A 16,292-nucleotide genomic window follows, 5' to 3' on the forward strand; every position below is an offset into this window, starting at 1 on the left:
ATATTAACAATAATAATATTAATAATAACACCCATAACGCCCATAACACACTTAATCAACAATGTTTTTAAAAGTCAAAATTTTGTTTAAACTAACGCTTTCTTGGAGGGATTCGGGAATAGTCGTTGTGTTCCTTTCTAAAAGTTTTAGGCCCATGAAATTTTTAATGTGTACTTTGGAACTTTCATGTAACTTTGCACTTCGAATGAAATTATTTGAATCGTTATATCCCGGGACGTCGTACAAATATTACGGCAGAGCCATTTATATGTTCCGTACCAAGTTGATTTAAAAGACCAGGAGTACTGACGATTCTGTCGCTCATCAATGGAAGTTAAATGAATCAACGGTTTTGACTGTTCGATATTTAGCAAAATTTGCCGACGTTCTAGCTCGGTTCGCTGTAAAAACCGTGTTTCAAGAAGGAACATGACAATATGGTACTCGGGATTCATTTTTCACTCACCTGTACCTATGAAAGAGACAAAAACACGAAACATCAACACGTGGGCTTTTACTCACCTTCATGCTAATTACCCACGCACCCCGCAGCCCTTCCGTTCTGTAAAATAAATGGGAAAATGGTTTAACGCCGAAAATGGCCGAGAAGCACCGAAGATATCGCCTCAGTTCCGAGCGAACGCAGATATAGGAGTATAGGAGCTGAGCCATGGACATGTCTATGATTGGGCTTCGTTGGTTCAAGTGAACTGACGTTCTGGCCGCTTCAGTTAAAGAACTAGGGGCATAAATCGTACGGTATTCAACCGAAAATATCAGCAGAAAGCGTAAAAAATAAAAAATCATCTACATATTTGCCATTTCAACATATTTTTGCAACTAAAAATGCATTGAAAGCTCTTTTTTAATTACAAATTAAGTCAATCTGTTCTTAAGATATATGCTGTGAGGTGCCGCCTCACTTGCTTCATCTGACGAGCCGCCACTGTTGTTTAAAACACAAAGAAGCAGTAAAGAATAGTCTCTTTCTTCATGCATTTATTGGCTGTGTGATTTTATACGCTTCTCAAAAAAATATAGGAAGCTCCATAATTTCCTTGGCATTTTCAAATATAAAAATGACCTGATCTGACCTGAATATATCGGCTTGCTTTCTAGTGACTTTGTAACCATACACCAGGTAGCATGAACAAGGAAACCTTGGAAGAAGTTCATTACCAACTTTTCATAAAAATCAACAACACAAAGTAAATTTAAACTTGCTTATTGTTTGCCACCTACAATTGGTGCTGCGCGATATTATGCATTTACGACGTATCAAGTCCAAAAATGGTATGGAATTCAAATTAGTTTAGAAGATTGGTGTTCAGAACCAATGGGCTTCTTCCTGTAACAAAGACAGAGAAACCAACACCTCTGCGCTAAAAATTAAAAATAATTTAATGTAAATGCAAAAAAGCTTGCAGCAGAACATGTAGCTGTTGACAATCTGGATTAAAATGCTGTGTTCTTTGTGAATTCTGAAATGGTGAATCATGTGAAAAGTTATAAAAGGTTTATTTATATCGGGACCGGAAGTGACGACAAATTTGAAGGAATGGAGTCCCAGATTCTCAGGAGCAGTGACGAATCAAAAAATGAGAATGAAGAAGTCAGAATTAATGAACCTGGACCGCAATTAAAAAGAAAAATAAATACAATGTAATCTATTCTTATATTATAAAGTTGAATAGTTTGTTTGGTTGAACGCGCTAATCTCAGAAACTACTGGTTCGAATTCAAAAAATCTTTTTATGTTGGATAGTCCATTTATCGTATATACATATAGGCTATATAACATCACGCTACGATCAATAGGAGCGACGTAGCAATGAAAAATATCGGCAAAACGGGAAAATTATTCCTCCTTTGACAACTTCCGTTGCTTATGCTGCTGAAACGGTTAAAGTTACGTAAAAATCATGTACGATGAAATTGTTCCCCTCTAAAAGTTCTAAAAAAAAATTCCCCGACAGCATATGTCTGTCGTTTAAGGTCGACTCAGTATAACCTTTTTTGTGGTAATGAAATTTGTGCTTAAATAATAATGCATAATCTTTATACAGTGCATCTTTTTTAAAAGTGGCCATATGGATTCCCATGTTAAATTTTGTACCCAATGTTAACTTATGTTTGAGTAAAGATTCAGAGCTGAAATTTTTACTGGATGTAATTTGGGTTGTCTTTTGTCGATTTTATTAAAAAGTCGTATTTTAAATTATACGATATTCCTTTAAAAAAATTAAAATATTTGGATACTTTTGTCGCTAATGTTGTAGGCAGCCATGTAAACCTGACGTTTCTAAATTTTGATTACTCGTTCGATTACTGCTTTTTAGTGACCGAAATTCGTCAACATGATGCAGCACACAATTAAAGAAAAAGAAGGAATGGTCATTGATGGATACATTAAAGCCTTATCGACACAGAGAAACTGCGCAAAATTTTGCTGCAGCATTCCCACATCGTTCCATACCCGGCAAGAGCACATTTTGAAAATTTTACGGCAGATTTATAAAGACAGGTTTTTCGATCGTGGACATTAAAAAACCATTTTTAGTGAAATTATCTTTTATTATCTTCATTTATGTTTGAATTCCATCATTCCGTTTCTTTTCTAAAAACTGCAATGACGGTATTTAATGATTAAATCAAAATTTAGCTGGCAAAGATGGCAAGTTAAAATGATAAGTCAAAACCGTCTATGATGTACCAAACATTTTTAATCAAAATAATTTTTATTTTTTAAAGCACAAATTAAGGAATTACAGCAAAAAGTGGCAGTGAAAATTAAAGTAGAACCCTAAGGCTATTTTCTCCGCAAAAATCATCTCTAAGTTTCCACCCTAATAAAAGTTAACATGGGGTCTAAAATTTAACATAGGAATCCCTATGGCCACTTTTAAAAAAGATGCACTGTATATAAAAGGCAATGTGCCGACTGACCTATCAACGCCTAGCTCAAACCGCTAAAGCTAGAAAGTTGAAATTTGGAGAGGATGTTCATTTTATACTGGAGGCATCGTTGAAGAAGGGATTTCTCGAAATTCATCTCCTAAGGGGGTGAAAAGGGGTGGTAAAATGTGTATAGACTAATACTTCTACTGTTAATTTAAATTTTTACGTGAAACTTGGTATCAATGGTCTCCACACAAATAATGAAAGACGTATTTCAGTATTTTCTTAGATTCGACCCCTAAGAGGGTGAAAAGGGGTGCATATGGGAAAAATATTTTTATGGTAATGTCTACTTAAAACTTGGTATTAATGCTCTTCAATACAAATAACTAAACACGTATTTAAGCATTTTTTGGGGGTGAAAAGTGGTGTCTAAGTTTGGGCGGCTAAGTTTGTATAAGAATAATATTTCTACTATAGATTGAAATTTTTACGTAAAACTTGGCATTAATGCTCTTCAACACAAATGATGAAACCCCTATTTAAGCATTTTCTAAGATTAAACCCCTAAGGGGTGAAATGTGGAGGCTAAGTTTGTATGGGAGAATATTTTTGTTGTATATTTAAATTTTTACGTAAAACTTAGTATTAATACTCTTCAATACAAATAATGAAACACGCATTTAAGAATTTTTCTAGATTCAACCCCTAAGGGGGTGAAAAGTGGAGGCTTTATTTGTGTGGGACAAATATTTGTATTGTAAATTTAAATTTTTACGTGAAACTTGGTATTAATTGTATCCAACACAAATAATGAAACCCGTATTTAAGCATTTTCCGAGATTCAACCCCTAAAGGGGTGAGAACTACTGGCTTAATTTGTATGGGAAAAATATTTGTACTGTAAATTTAAATTTTCACGTGAAACTTGGTATTAATGCTCTTCAAGACAAATAATGAAACACGTATTTAAGCATTTTCAGAGATTCAACCCCTAAGGGGATGAAAAGTGGTGGCTAACTTTGTATAGGAAAAATATTTCTATTGTAAATTTAACTTTTTACGTGAAACTTGGTATTAATGATCTTCAACACAATTAATGAAACACGTATTTAAGCATTTTCCGAGATTCAACCCCAAAGGGGATGAAACGTGGTGACGAAGTTTGTATGGGAAAATATTTGTACTATAAATTTTTACATGGAACATGGATTAATACTCTTCAACACAAATAAAGAAATACGTATACAGGGTGACTGCGAAATAAGTGCAAATATTTTAACCACGGCATCCCCCACCCTAGTAAAGTCGAAATATAGAAAAAACAAATTAAAAATCGAATGGGGCAAAACCCCCATGAACCACCCTCGATACGAAGGCACTGAGCCACCTTCTAAACAGAGTTGGAAAAACGTTCGAATAAAAACGACCTAAACACTTTCAGTTTCAATTAAAAGTAAAACCGACTTTTTGCTGCTTATCATTCGTTCATTCATTTATTCATTCATCATTAAAGGTCAGTGCGAACATTTTTTGGTAATGCTTCATGATGATCAACTTTTGATTCTGACGGATGTTTGGCTCTTGCCACAACGATTTTGCATTGTTTATTAGAACAAAAATAAGAGCAACTTAAAATGTTACTACCTTTTTATAAGAAATGTTGAAAATGTTATCCTTGACTGGTCATACAGGCGTCAGAGCGTCGCAAGATGTTTGTTGAGTAGCGGCTGCCACTTTCACTTGTTGTTGAAGCTCTTCGATAATTTCTGGACACTGTTGATTTTCACAAACGAACTGTTTCATCCAACCGATACACATTTATCGAAAACCGTCTCTTGCAATCGTACTTGTTGACGAGCATGTGGAGTTTGATCGGACAAAAAGTGAGTTACACAAGGTGGACAATCAGCGGGCTCCAAACGCTGTACTTTGTCAACATGGTATGGATGTGGCCGTATTCTTTTAATGTAGGATGCACTACAAGCTGTGAAAATCCAACTTCTTCTTTCTGTCCTATCACGGCCACGATCGTGAGTTTGAAGTTGACGGTACCATGATCTCGGAGTTGCTGTACCACTGATGTTCGCGCACCAATTACCATATCGACACAATCTGCATGGGAAAACTCCACCATAAACCGATTTCACCGACCGCTCGATGCTAACTGGCCCTTTTCGTGTTTTTCACGTTGCGATTAAAAAAGTGCCTGATAAAATCACTTTTTTGGTTCTCAATCCGACTCGCTCTGTTCCATTCATTATAGTAATGATGTAGGTCACAAAACAGTCCAGCGGCGCGTACAACAATTTACATTTAATTTCAAACAATTTTTTCTAGACACTGCTACTACTTAGGACCGTGAATTTTACCCAGTGACATAATCATATTGTGCGCTATTCCCCATTTTTTTTTGCATGTATTTCGCAATCACCTTGTATATAAGAGGGTGGCAAAGTTTGTATAAGGAAAAATATTTTTATGTCAAGTTTTACTGGAAACTTTGTATTAATGTCCTTCAATACATTTTTTTGCTTGAAGCTTGGTAATAATGGTCTTCAACGAATCGTCTACCCGAGCGAAGCCGCGGGCGAAAAGCTAGTCTTTAAATATAAAAGGGAATGTCCCGACTGACCTATCAACGCCCAGCCCAAACCACTAATGCTAGAAAGTTGAAATTTGGAGAGAATGTTCATTTTATACTGGAGACATCGTTTAAGACGGGCTCTCTCGAAATTCATCCCCTAAGAGGGTGAAAAGGGATGATAAAATTTGTACAGGACCAAAATGTCTACTGTAAAATTTACATCGTTACGTGAAACCTGGTACATTTTAATCCTCTTCAATACAAATAAGGAAATACGTATTTAAGCATTTTCGGAGATTCGACCCCTAAAGGGGTGAAAAGTGGTGTCTAAGTTTGTGTAGGAACTATATTTCTACTATCAATTGAAATTTGCACGTGAAACTTGGTGTTAATGTTCTTCAACACAAATAATGAAACCCGTCTCTAAGCATTTTCTAAAATTCAACCCCTAAGGGGGTGAAATGTGGAGGCTAACTTTGTATGGGAAAATATTTCTATTGTATATTTAAAGTTTTACGTGAAACTTGGTATTAATGCGCTTCGACACAAATAATGAACCACGTATTTAAACATTTTCCGAGATTCAACCCCTAAGGGGGTAAAAAAGAGTGTGGCTAAGTTTGTATGAGAAAAATATTTTTGTGATGATGTTTACTTAAAACTTGGTATTAATGCTCTTCAGCACAAATAATAAAGTACGTATTTAAGCATTTTTCAAGATTCAACCCCTAAGGAGGTGAAATATGGTGGCTAGATTTGTGTAGGAATATTTCTATTGTAAATTTAAATTTTTACGTGAAACTTGTTGTAAGGATTCAATTCGAATTTTTAAATTTCAAATGAATTTCGCGCGCACAAGAAACGGTTGGTAAGAAGAAGAGAAGGTTGGCAATCAACCACACCAAGAAAGAGACATGCGCAAAAAGGGCGAGGGTGGTTTTGTTTCTTGTAAAAGGATTCACTTCGCTCTGACCGCTTCGAACAAATAGACGACTTCCGTTTGACCGCTTCGAGAAGACACACCACTTCCTTTCGAGCGCTTCGAGCAACAGGTCGTATTTATAACTGTGAGTTATTCTGTGCCTTTGCTGTTGTTTTTTTTTATTTTTCAGTGTCGACGCTGTTCCATTGGAAAACCTAGCAGCCCCCGTTGAGCCATTGGGTGTTCCTGATTTCTCATCGTTCTTACAACGAGGTTTTTGTGTTCCTTTTGGCGGTAAGCCGTGTCGAAATCTTCGCATCTTTGGAGAGGTATGTTTTGAACACATGTTTTGGACTGGGTCCTGTTTCGCGACGAGTTTCAAGTCCCGACGGCGCTTCTGACCTCGTGACTCATCGACGCGTGCGTTTTTTTTTCACTAATCTCGTTTTTTTATCTTTCATTTAAAATCCGTCGTAGTAGGGCTTTACAGGAAGTGATTTTTAGTTCGGGCCATGCTTTATTTAGCTATATTTGTGAAATCTGTATTTTGGATGGCGGCAAACGAGTTGTTATTTTCACCGTTCTTTGTTCAGGCAGCAGCCATTTTGAAGCGTCCATTTTGTTTCTTTTTTAACCGAGCACATGTTTTAACTGTTGAACATATTGAACAAATTAACAACATTGTGGGTCATGGGGGGACGTGCCTTTTATTCCTTTTATTTATACAACGCCACAGGATTCATCGTATTTGCATCGCATATTTTCGACGCCTATTATTTGGAATGACGAATTCGTCCAACGCCATTTTGCACCTGCAGATTGTCTGCCATGTTTTTTGTTTATGTGTTTTGTTTGGGGAAATGTATGTATAATAATGGCCCACAATGTAGCTGAATAATTTCACGTTTTGAATTTTAACCAATAACTTGACTGGACACGAATTATTATTAACCTCATGTAAATTTGTTAACTCTGCAATGTTTCACCTCATGCAATTTTTCTTTATCTCACAATTTTAGACTCAGTAATTTTCCTTGTTGTATAATTTGAATTGAACGTAAATTTCCATGCTCTGCAGTTTTGACCTTACATGATATTTTATTTGCACAAGTTTATGTCACACCAGATCTTTGTTTTATAAATCTTTGCTAAGTTTTGATCTTGTAAATGTTTTTTTTTGTGAATGTATCTATCATGTAAATTATCTGATGTCCAAATTTGATCTCAATTAAGAATTATTTGTTGTTGAATTTCCGTAAGAGTGTATGGCGAATTTAAATGTTGTGTATTGCTCTTTGTTGAAACTTTAACACTTGTTCGGTTGTCATTTAATATTAGAGTCATAGAAATTGAACATTTAAGTGAAATTAAAGGTAAATAACACATAACTCGTAGTGTACGTGGGGCGCGCGACTCCTTCTCAAACTGACGGGATCAATCGCGTCACCTGCACAAGTCCGCGGGTTTGTATAGCTTCAGGGGGCGATCACGGGTTTTTAACGCTGCCGGTTTCGTGATAGCCGGGACCCAACTACGGATCTGCGATCGTAACCGCCTCGTTTCGCAGGGCACGTTCGTAATGGAGATGTGCGTGTGAGCAGGCTTTGGTGTAGATAGAATCACCGTCGTGGGGGAGAACAGTGACGTTCAGGAGTCCCAACCTCTACTTGCGCTACAACGCCCCCTCTGGGTATTTTCTGTGCTCGTAAATGAAATTGGTATATTTTGTTATATATTTTGTTCGATCGCCACACTCTCATGATTCGGGTTCTGCCATCCAATTTACATATGTGTAGGTCTTGTGTTTGTTCGGTTTTCATATGTGTACGTCTGTCAATTCGCGAGTGTTCTTCGTTCATATATCTTAAGGTGTTTGACATGTAATATGTCGGTGAATAAAACCCCAGGGGGTTTTGGGGAATGAAGACCGATGGCGCCTTGGCCCTGCGGACTCGCCAGAAGGGCAAATTGAGCGTCTGTCGTTCTTCGTTTCCTTTTCCCCCTTAGGAAGGCTTTTGGACCAACCTAATTTTGTCTATTATTTCTTGCGCTCTCGACAGTGTATGCACTTGTATGAAAGAACTTCTTCCCGCCATTTTTCAAAATCAAACAAAAAAAACACAACGTAGGTTCTCATTTGTTAGACGATCATAGCCAAGGCCAAACTTTGAATTTTTGAATTTTTCGCGGGCCTTTCAAACTGTTTCAATGTCAAATTTAGAGGCGGGAAGTTTGGGTTATCACATTGTTATTACTTGTCTCCAACACAAATAATGAAACACGTATTTAAGCATTTTCGGAGATTCGACCCCAAATGGGGTGAAAAGTGGTGTCTAAGTTTGGGCGGCTAAATTTGTATATAGGAACAATATTTCTACTATAAATTGAAATCACCAATCACACGATCGTTACTCCCATGTGTAAGTAAAGTTTAATATGATTTTTAATTGATAATTCGCCGATCTCACGTGTTGCGACGACAGCGTCGGACCATTCTGCAATTCGACACATTGCATCATTGTTGTTTAGACTAGCGTTGACTGGGCAGCTGGTTGGAATTCCCGGACCGCGCTCGGACTTGGTAAAAGCGATAAAATTGTTATTTAATTTCACGAAGTTGCTGGGAATTATACATTTTATTTTCTTGTGTGACGAAAAAAAAACAACAATATTATACCAGAAATGTTTAAATGCAATATTTTATAATATTTTAAATTGTGAAATATCTCAGGGAATGGATGGTTCTTCTTAAATTATGATTTCAATTTAAATAGATTCCCGTCAGGAATTCTAACATAGTTGTGGGCAGTATACAAGATTTAAATTTTAAAGATTGAGTCGCTTTGGCGAAATAAATGTCGTCGTGGATTCGAAAGGGCAAATGGGATTTTATGCTGATTTTTTGGTATGTTTTATGTGTTTTATGATTCCAAATTTGGAACATTGATTTTCGAAAGTACCTCTCAGAACGATGTACAAACAAACCGAATGATATTTTATGTTTTGACCATATTGAACATGTGTTTTATGTATTTATGTGTTGGGGAATTCGATTCAGGATGTACTCTTGCTTCATTAATTTTGTTCAATTGAATTCGGTTTGCGAGTTCGGGCCAAGTCAAGATTGACCAACTTTTCCTGTCATCCATATGACTGTTTATTCGCAATATCGGATGCCGCCAACACGAGATATGCGGAGGGTGGTCTACTGGTAAAGGAAACTTTACTGGAGGTAGCCAGTGTCGTGTGTCACGCGGTGGATGGAGTAAAGTTACGGGATACTACTTGAAGCAGCTGCCTTAGGCGCCAACGAACACAGCATGGAGATAGCGTGGCGTTTCTGGGGGTATCGCGGCTTGGTTGTACGTAGCTTGTAGTGCAAAGAAACAGTTCAATGACAGTTAAATCGTTTCTAATCAAAATATGCCACCATAATAATTTGGGCATTGCTTTCCATTGCCCTTAGAGATGAATTTGCAAAATAGAGCATTGTATACTTTTAAAAACAAGCTGTGTTTATGTGATCCAAATTTGTAATTTTTACACTTGAAAAGAACGAGATTTTTGTAAGTAGAAATAATAAAAAAAAAAACAACAACAAAAAGGAAAGAACTTAATAAAATTATTCCCGCCATATTTTTGTGTTGTTAGTTTCAAGGTCACTCTGCCACCTTTGCGGTTCACCACTTGCATCAGAACGCATTTCGCCATTCAAAACACAACGTAGGGTTCCTCCATTTGATGGCGATCACAGTTCATGGCCACTTTTAGATTTTCGCGTGTTTTCAAATTTTGTACGCATGTCTCAATTTTGGCGGAATGTTTGGGTTATTACAAACTTGAGGTTTTCAATATTACAACTCTCAAGAGAAAATTTACAGATTTGATTGACTTTGAAAATAATTCTATGTCGTTTTATGAAGTTCATTACAATGCCGAGGAGAAGACAAGCTGACATAGGTCCTCGAAGTCAATCAAATATGTGACGAGCTGCCTTACGTGCAACCCTCACTGATTTATTTCATGGGTAATTCGGATACGAAAGTTGATCAGCGTTGTGCTCATAATCAAACAATGAAGCGAGACATTATGGGTGGTATTATAGCCCCTAGAAAACACATAGTATCGTCACCGTGGAGCAAACCTGACTTAACAAAAACAAAAATTATTGACACCATTTGACAGACCGCGAATTTTAAAATGGTTTTATGTTGATTAGATAAATATTAATAAAATATAAAATTTAATCAATAAAATCTTATCCAATAATTATTAGTTATATTAATTGACAATTAATTGACTTTAAAGAAGAATAATGTGCACGCCAAGACCACGTGACAACAATGGTTTACGCGCTGTCAACTTTGCTGACAAAATTTGGTTCCAAATCAGGGGAATTTTTTGTGTTACCAACTGCATTTGCTCCACTCGTACAACAATGGATGACGATACTATGTATTTCCATGGCCGACTAGTATAAAGATTATGGCCTGTCCAAGAGATACCATACGTGCTGCCATCTATTAATAATTCAAAAACGACAAAAGAATTATTAACATTTTTTGAAAGGCACAAAGGCATTCGTACCGAAACAAACCACCATTACACGTTTTGAAGCCTCATAATTTCAAGTCAAATTAAAATTTTGCTAAATTATTAAGTGTAATTATTAATAGATGGCAACACGTATGGTACCTCTTGGACAGGCCATTATCTTTATATTAGTCGGCCATGGTATTTCTAGTGGCTGTAGGTGGTATGAATAAAACTGAGTAGATGCTCATATTCGAAGTTCGAAGTACCTACTTCAGTATTACTCTTATATACCTGCTGATCTATTCTACATACTAAGTACCTACTTGGAAACATTGTATCTCCCCGGACACAAATTGAGCATCTACGCGTTTTGTGAGCATTTAATCTAAAAATGAGCATCGGCGTGACAAATGTGTGACCTGGTTGTGAAGCAGCTTAGAAAACGAGTAGGATGGTTGAAAGAGTGAATTTTGACTAAACATGGCGACTTTCATGAACGTGGAACGTCGTCAAAAGGTGTATTCAGCTCGAAGAACACACTAGGATAGGGAATATCGAAAACTTTTCAGGTAATTAACTTTTATTTATGCATAAATTGTGCAGTGCGTTTTTTCTAACACGGGCCATAGAGATTCCCATCTCAAGTTGTTTACCTCATACTAACTTATATTTTGGTGACTTGATTTTTTCCTTGATGGTTGAATAATGCCACTGTTTTCCTTTTTTGTTGTATCGGGATGCTACTTGAGCATCAACTGATGGTACCTACTGAAGTATTAGCATCATCTAGAAAAACTAGAAACATTTTGATTTGATATTCGAGTAGATACTTCGTATTTGGAGTATAAGCATCTATTTAGTTTTATTCAAACCAACCATTGCCAAAAGATTGGTCGAACGTTATTTCGACAGAAATTCCTTCGCACCAATTGTGACGAAAATGGTCAACACCCCAGAAGGAGATATTGAGCTTCATACCTGCTTCCGAGGGTTTCAGCGTACCAAAGGACCCAGTTCAGTTGTACACTTGACTTATCTGTTGTTTTTTTTTTTTATTTGAATGTCCCCGTTCAATGCCAAGGAAACCGCCCTTACCTGGAATCCCCCTGATATTTCACTGTATGATCTCGAGTCATTTTTTTAACTTTTTGAGTCTTTTGTACTTGATAAAAAAATATATTGCTTTTAGGCGACTTCAATGTACCAAATTTTATCAACAGCACAAAAAAAGAGTCGAAATCGGAGGTAATTGTTAACTTTCTACATTATTGTAATTATGATCAATTTAATACTGTTACTAATAACAATAACCGTTGCTTGGATTTAGTTATTAGTGATTTTCAGTGTAATGTGTCACGAGGGTGCAGTCCATTGCTTACTGAAGACGGTCATCATCCCTCTTTGCTGATTGAGTTTACATTAGTTAAACCAATTAATAATAACTTTCCTTGTACTTCTAAATCCAAAGTGTATAACTTTAGAAAAGCAAACTTTCCAAAGCTCTATAATGCTATTTTGAATCTTGATTGGTCTGAGTTAGAAAAATGCACTGACGTCAATGAAGCTGGTGATGCTTTTTATAATAAGGTATATGCTGTATTCGACCTATATGTCCCATGCTATAGAAACAAATGCTTTTCTCGTTCATATCCTCCATGGTACAGCAAAGAAATAATAATTAACATAAAAAATAAATTTAAATGTTATGAAAGATATAAAAAAAGCGGTGATGCATTCCAGTTACAAAAGTTCAAAGATTTAAGATCGCTAATTAAGGCTCAAATGTCTGCAGCCTATCGGATTTATATTGATAATGTGCAACATAACATTTCAGTTGATCCAAAAAAAAAATTTGGAGTATATTCAAAGCAAAAAGGGAAGTACTAGAATTTCAAAGGTAGTAACCGATGAAAAACATAGTTCGCATGAAACTCCTGATGATATGTATAGTGAACAGTTTTGCTTCATATTTTAAGAGTGTATATGCTGTGCCTGATACTATCTCAGCCAACGTGTCCCCTGAGCTGAACCATTCTCCCCAACATGTGGTTGTTTCTAATATAACGTTCGATGAAATTATATCAGCATTAAAAAGTTTAAAAAATAAACCAACAGCGGGTCCAGATCAAATACCAAGGTATCTAATTAATGATTGCAGATATACTTTGCTCAAACCTCTTCACATCTTATTTAACTTAGCACTATTTGCTAACACTTTTCCAAATACCTGGAAAATTGCCAAAATTTGTCCAGTGCTAAAAACAGGCAATCTATCATTAATTTCTAACTACCGCCCAATTTCCGTTCTCAATAATTTTGCGAAAAGACTATATAACTGCATTTATAATCAAATTAAACAGTTTGTATCTCCACAACAACATAGGTTCATGGACAAAAGATCTACAGCAACAAATCTTTCTTGCTTTACCCAGTACGTGGCAAATGTGTTCGACAATCAAGGGCAAGTAGACGTAATTTATACGGACTTCTCAAAAGCTTTTGATAAGATTAACCATGAACTTCTGTTGCAAACTCTTTTTTTTATTATTTAGGTCATATTTAATTAAGCAACCGGAAACAATACGTCACATACAACGGTTTTAAATCTTATGATGTTACACCCTGTTCAGGCGTGCCCGAACAGGGTGTAACATCCGTCCGTTATTATTTATACTTTTCATCAATGACATTACAGATATTTTGAGACCTAATCTTTTGATACACCTCCTATTGTTTGCTGATGACCTCAAGATTTCTTCCAAAGTTACATCTATTACAGACTGCATTTTACTGCAAAATGTTTTAGTGAAGATTGTAACCTGGTGTGTCAAAAATAAGTTGCCGCTCAACATAAGTAAATGTCATGTGGTTAGTTACACCCGCAAAAAGAATATTGTTCATTTGATTACAGTATCTGTAACACATCTTTAATCCGATGTAACGTCGTTAAAGATCTAGGAGTTATATTTGACAGTAGTTTCACTTTTGATGACCATATCGCACATATCACTACTTCTTCTTTAAAAATGCTGGGTTTTGTAATAAGCAGTTGTAAAGTATTTGATGATATCGAAACTCTTAAACAAGTATACTACTCTTATGTCAGATCTAAATTAGAATATTGTTGTATTGTTTGGACGCCGTATTACTATTGTCAAAAAAACGCATTGGAAAGAGTACAACGAAAATTTTTGAAATTTCTGTATTTTAAGGCTTTCAGTATCTATCCGCAAAGAGGCTTCGATCACGCTACCCTTCTGTCAAAATTTGATTTTAAGACGTTAGAGTTTAGACGTAAGATTGCACGGAAAAATAGATTGTGCACATCTCATTTCACTGTTTGATTTTCACATACCTCGAGTAAGTACTAGATCCAACTTAACGTTTCGGTTACAAGTAACTAAAACAAATGTGTTAATTAAGTCACCAATCTATGTAAAGTCGAATTTATTTAATCAAATTTCCTTGGTTTCTGATCTTAACTTTTCATTGCTATCTGACATATTGCATGCAGCTAGCTACTTTTTCAGTAATAATGAATAATGTAACTTGAGTTAATCTTATATTTAATATTATTATTATTAGTATTATTATTTATTTAGTTTACTTTGATCTTTCTTTTCTTTGAATTTTATTTTTTGTTATGTTTTATTATCCATAGGGTGCATACATCGTTACATTGTGTGTATTGACCCTTTTCCTGTAAGATCGTAAAACTTCCATAGTGACTTTCCGTGCGCACGCATCTTCAAAACTACGTATCCGGCACTCCAGCAGCAGAGCAAAGGCCTGTGACAACAAACCGCTTTGACAGAATGCAACCAGCTATACATGCGTAATCTGTCGCTCATTGGTTAATTTTAACTTGGCGCTCCAAAAATCTGACTTCGCCTGCGCGATGTTGTCTCCCTCTGTATCATTGGAATTTATATAATGTCTACTCACTTTGCTTACAGAAAAAGGGTCAATTACGATGCATTATAATTTTTGTTTTTTTTTGTCCTGTAATTGGATTTTCTAATCTGTTGGGCAAATAAAGATTATTATTATTATTATTATTATTATTAATGAATTTGTTGAAACCTAGATAACTATAATGAATTTTCTTTAAAATTGATTTTAATGATTTGGGGATTACATGGAGGTTGTTTTTAAAAATTGGTCGAAGGTTGTTTCGACAGAATTTCCCTCGCCCCTGAAGTAGAATAAAACATATCCAGCATTTCCAAAATTTATAAAATTTGATTGCGCTAATTTTACTTTTTATGAGAACCCCCATAAGTTGAAATAACCAAATTAACATATTTAACATTAATTATATACATGGCACATATTTAATGTGAAAATAAATCCAAAGAAGCCTGCTACGCATATGTTTAAAATGAATTTGTACTTCAGAAAATTTTGTGATAATGACACCAACATTTTTGTAAGAACACATATACAGGGTTAGTCACGAGAGAATTACTTCTGAAAATTATTTTTACGCAACCCAAAATACGAATACCATGTACCATTTGATACTAACTGAATTTAAAATGAAATGCTTAATTCATGATTGCTGTGAGTTTGGCAATCTCATTTTGACAATTGTGGAAAATGAGGTTACGCGAGTGTCCATGGTGGTACCGCAGCCAGTCGGAAATCTCCTCCGGCGCCGCTAATAAATTTGTCAGTGTGCCTCTTGATCTTTTACAACCGATTAATCACGAGAAAATTATTTCTAAAAATTCCTTTTACGGCATTTTATTCAAAGGTTACAACACAAACTCAAACAGGTAAGTAAATAATTTAACTACTAATCTGTTGAAAATGTTGGGCTTTTTTGTAAATGGATGGCTGAAGAAGTCCAGAGGTTGCAGATTTGCACTTCAAAGAGGCTCTAGGTGACGCAGAGATGGCGAATTAACACATGCACATTAGCGGCGAACAACATTGGTAGAGCACTTACGGCTTCAGTATAGCCCAGATTGATCTGACTGTATGTCGTCGATCCAATGGGGCTCTAGAGGCGAGTCAACGATGAAAAAAAATGTTAAAAATTAATTAACGTCAAAGTCAAAGCAATCATGGATTAGGCATTTCATTTTAAATTTAGATAATATCAAGTGGTACAGGGTATTAGTATTTTGGGTTGCGTAAAAATAATTTTCAGAAGTAATTCCACAGCATAGATATCAATCAGTAGAGACAGCTCGTGTCGGCGCCTTTGTTCTTTCTGACCCGAATTTTAAGCCGTCATGGGTGGTCGTTGCCTAAACTATTCCTAGATGTCGCCACCCAATTTAAAAAGCATCGCCAACTCCATCAATCTCTCGAGATAAGGCCGTTTCAATTTTTCATTTTCCA

The 16,292-nt window shown here is 35.9% G+C and overlaps 1 protein-coding gene across 2 annotated transcripts in view; it reads right to left on the reverse strand.

Annotated features, from left to right (window-relative positions):
* The window catches only part of LOC135120900 (MPN domain-containing protein CG4751-like), a 121,506-nt gene that overhangs the window by 3,081 nt on the left and 102,133 nt on the right, over window positions 1-16,292 (reverse strand). The gene's annotated exons all lie outside the window — the stretch shown is intronic.

Source organism: Zophobas morio, unplaced genomic scaffold (assembly GCF_036711695.1).
Source record: "Zophobas morio isolate AGI-343-1 ecotype UQ-CSIRO unplaced genomic scaffold, CSIRO_AGI_Zmor_V1 ptg000005l, whole genome shotgun sequence".
Classification (NCBI taxonomy): Eukaryota; Metazoa; Arthropoda; class Insecta; order Coleoptera; family Tenebrionidae; genus Zophobas; species Zophobas morio.